This window comes from Triticum dicoccoides, chromosome 4A, assembly GCF_002162155.2.
Source record: "Triticum dicoccoides isolate Atlit2015 ecotype Zavitan chromosome 4A, WEW_v2.0, whole genome shotgun sequence".
Lineage (NCBI taxonomy): Eukaryota > Viridiplantae > Streptophyta > Magnoliopsida > Poales > Poaceae > Triticum > Triticum dicoccoides.
Window position 1 is genome coordinate 26,467,785 of NC_041386.1, and position 4,600 is coordinate 26,472,384.

The 4,600-nt window shown below is 39.3% G+C and overlaps 1 long non-coding RNA gene across 1 annotated transcript; it reads left to right on the forward strand.

The window, feature by feature from the left end:
- Positions 1-308: 308 nt before the first annotated feature.
- LOC119288592 lies at positions 309-1,365 on the forward strand. The gene is made up of 3 exons (XR_005141224.1): positions 309-716; positions 915-1,070; positions 1,156-1,365. It is a non-coding gene; the product is annotated as an uncharacterized LOC119288592 (long non-coding RNA).
- The last annotated feature ends 3,235 nt before the right edge of the window (positions 1,366-4,600 follow it).

Here is a 4,600-nt window from a genome sequence, read left to right on the forward strand (position 1 = left end):
TGGACAACCTGCTCCACCTCAGGTGTGGGGGCGATGGCGGCGCAGGCGCGCCTCTGGATTCCTGCGAATTCAACTTCGTTGACGACGAATTCATGCTATCGCCCGCGAACCAGCGGCGCGCCACCAATTGGATCTGGAAAGCGGTGCACCGTGTCAGGGTGCTCCGGCTTCATGTCGTCCATGAGCAGGAACCCTCGCCACTATCTGATCTGCATCTCATTTCCCAGCACCTCACCAAGTTACATCTTGATGGTGTCTCTGTCAACGACAGCATTCTTAATTTTTCAGGCTGTCCGGCATTGGTCGAGCTGACTATGGAGTATTGCGATGTTTTTGTCAAACACCTGCTGTCTCCATCCTTGAAACGTCTGCGCATCGCCAGCTGCGATAGTACAGAGTATACTCGCATTCTTATTTCTCTACCAAGTCTCGTTTCACTCGAGTTGATTGAATGGCAACGAGGAAGGGCCCCATTGCTTGGAAGCTTGCCGTGGTTAGCAAGAGCCGTTGTTAAACTTGGCGATGATGCTGCTGATCGATGCTCTAAAGGTCAATTCGATGATTGTGGTGTTTATATCTGCCATGGTTGTCGTTATTATTATTATCATCATCATGGGGATCCTGAATATGGGCCTGGTTATGACCGCAACGATAGCATCTTTCTCAAAGGTTTGTCAGAAGCCACGGACTTGGAGTTGTCAGCTGAATCTGACGTGGTATGCTTGCAACTATTTCTCTCTCAATTCCTAATAATATACTGTTTTTGTTTCATTACTCTCGTGCAGCAACCCCGTCAATGATTAGAAATCACAGTTACATTCCATATGACATACTACACACATCAGCAGATTGCACTTTGTACTTCAAAGGTCAAATTATCCTAATTTGATCCGGCTCTTTTGCACTTTCCCTAGATTGTTTTCAACAGGGATTTGAATTGGTGCCCTACATTTACAAAGTTAAAGACTTTGTTACTCAATGACTGGTGTTTGGCTGCTGACCACAATGCATTGATTTATTTTCTCTAGCACTCACCAGTGTTGGAGAAGCTTACTCTTCAACTTTCTAAGGTATAGATTCTTGAGATGGATAGTTGGGTATTATTAAAGTGACCATCTATGATTATCTGATTTGTTCTATTTTTTTATATGCTAGGCACGTCCAAATGTGATGAATATGAAAGGAATATACAAACCATTGGGACAGTCAGTTGCATCCAACTGTCTTAAACTTGTTCAAATCAAATGTGCAAAAATCAATAGCTGTGTTTATGGAATTTTGAAGACACTGACTACCTATGGAGTAAGCCTTGAGAAAATTAATATCACTAGCAGAATTTCGGGATCTGGATGTAAGTTACTGTTCGCACTCATCATGCTACTATTTCTTCCATTTCTTGATATGTTTATGCATTATAAATGAAGGGAAGAATAACTCAAACTAAATAGAAGAATGTAACCGTTATATAATTGCATGTTTGTGGAGAAAGAATGTACTGCAGTTTTCTAGCTGACTTTCATTGTCCTATCAGTTTGGCTTTTGGATTGAACTACGATGTATGCACAAATTATTTAGTAACAGTTATGTTTTAAGCAGTTCCAAGTTGATCATGTATCGGAATTATATGGTGGTTGCAATTTATTACATACTGCAAATGAATGGTCCCCAATACTCTTGGTAGATAGTAGCCATCTGGATCATATACAAACTAGCATGTGACTATCTTGCTCTTGTTATAACTTATAAGCAATTCCCTCGTGGATGTTGCATATTTTTTTGTCCCTTCTTTTTAGCTGACATCTCATAACAAATAATATATCAAAGTTTTTTCAATTTTAAACTCCATATTGTTTCCCTTTGTAAATGTTTGTGGATCCTATTATTTGCAATGTTATATCCCAGATAACCAAAAAAGAATCCAAAATATTTATCATCTTATTTGGTAAATTTAGCCACACCTCACAATATTTGGATATAAAGAAGTGTGTTACAAGTGAGGCTGTTGCTAAAATAAAATATACAGATTTCCATATAACTTACAAAGTGTTGAACCCATTTGACTATATTTCTGTATTGATTCTATGTCTCTCTTAACTTCGCAGGTTTCAGTTTTGTTTGCACCGGTTTGAAATTAGAGGTACGAAGATCTCAACTGTTCTCAGATTTAGGTCTCTTTATTTTTATATTTTTTTTCAAAAATGCATGGAGCATGACTGGGGCTATTATTCACCGGTTATTCAACTTACCATACTATATTGCCCTGCAAAGAAGAAGAAGAAGAAACTATCATATTATATTTTTTAACAAGTGATTCTTTGTCTGCGCTTGCACTTTTTTAATGGCTTGATTAAGTTAGATTAACTATTACAATCTTCTACGACATCTTACAATCTCTGTTGTAGATGTTCACGCTTTCTGCTTCTTGCATTGACACAATAAGTGCATATATGATTAAAGGAAAAGATAGAAAATTCCACATGTTGGTTGACTTTTAGATTTACAGCAGTTGAAAATTAATATATCGTTATTCCTAGATCCAACGATGAAAAGAGGGGGGAAATTGAAATATGCCAGTACAAGACTCTCCTCCTTCCTCAACTGCAAACCTAAGTGCCCTCTTTTTTGCAATTATGCTACAATGTGGCAGCATAAATTTTCATTCTGTCAATCTAGTTACACAATGCGAATAATACAATGGAAGGGTCAGGTCGCCTGATGCGCTGAAAATAAGCAGCATTCCTGCCCACCATGTTCTTATGGTTTTCTTGGAATGAACTCAACAAGCTACCAAACAGCTGCTGAATATCACTGTACGATTCCCATTCCAAAAGGCAAAAGCACAACCACAAACTGACCAAACGCATGTAGCAACCAGCAGAGTCGACAAATCATGCACATGTAATTGTCAGATTCAGCAGCACTACAATACTCACAGGCATTGCTACCTTTCTATCCATTTTAAGCTTATTATCCAACTCACCATTCCCCAAAACAGGCCGAAGGAACACATTACCGGCAGTCAAAAATTGTACATGGTTGCAAATTTTAAGTTTGGGCTAGATAAGAGGGATATACTGGAAACACACACTTTAGATCCTAACGCTAACTTAGGATATCCTTTTATTACTGTTCTGCCGTTCATTAGAGCTATTTGTCTTCTGATGGATCTCTCGCATGATTTCTATATATGTTTGTCTAGGTATGACATCATGCTGGGGCCCTACGACAAGAGGTCAACCACGTTAAGGCGTACTCTGCCGCTCATCATCGCTCCCAAGCCCTCGTCGTCCCCGTGGCTGCTCGTTATCGTTCCAAAGCCCTATCCCTCTGTGGTTATGTACTTCAGACAAGATCATTGTATATTGTATCTGTATGTCTGCTAAACAATCTTGGTTTGTTTAAACTTTGCATTGAAAGAGTTGTTCTGAATTTCGAATCGATTGCTAAGATAATTATGTTGTTCTCATGTGAAAGGATGCATTAGCCTCAACGAAGGTTCGGTGGCATCAACTTTGTTGCTAAGAACCACATGGCTAAGAGCAACTCCACCGCGAATCACCAAATCACCCATAAATGTCGGATCGGACAGTTCAGTCATTTTTGACATCCAACGCCGGTCACCAAATTTGTTCGGACTGGTCCAGACGTTCAAAATTTCACAAACTAGAACTAAACATAGGGGAGGTTTGTGAGCATCTGGACCTTCGCCACGTATGCACACTACAAGAAATATGTCAACTTATGACCTTCTATTAGTGACCCTCGAAGAATTGGTCATAAATTTATGACCATTTTAGACCAATTGGTCAAAAGCTGTTCAGGGGGCTCCAAACCCTAAACCATTGCGGCCATTTTGGTCAGAAAGGTCGTAATTTCCTTACACGAAATGGTCACAAAGCAAACAGTGCTAGTACGCTGCCTTATTTCTAGTTGTTAATGACCAATATAGATGGTCATAGCCTTGTAGATTGTGGTGGGTTGTGATGACTAGGCGTCATCTCATCAGTTTTGCCTATGTGTCATGTCCATGTGGCAGTTTTTGCCCTAGGTTGTGAAGCAACCTATATTTCTATCATTCCCAAAATTCCCAAAAAAATCTCATAAATTCTTTGGGGCATATCTTCATCAAATATGTAAAAATCCTTCCTTGCCTAGTTCAAAACTAATTCCACAATATTCATTTTCCTATTATGTTCACAACAACACTTTATGAAGGAAGTGCTATTTATATATTCTTGATTGCCCTCAGAATTTTTGGGCACTCTTTTCTATCCAAATCATTACCGCATGACAAAATTCAGCTCCATTTGCCTAGCAAATCTTCCTCGGCAAATTTCCAAAGTTTTTGTCCACCTAGAAGCATTGTGAAGGAAGTACCTTTTGTATATCTCTAAATGACATGAAATTTACAAAGTTCCTTCATATGCCCAAATCATCACCCTCCTCCAAATTGCAGCTCAGTCAAATCATCTATGTGAGCCCAGGTTCAATTTATATTTTATGGCCAAATTGGCATGTTGCAAAGCAAGTGTTATATAGACCCCTCCTATTACCCTAAAACTTTTCGGGCACTCTTCCATACCCAAATCATTGCCACATG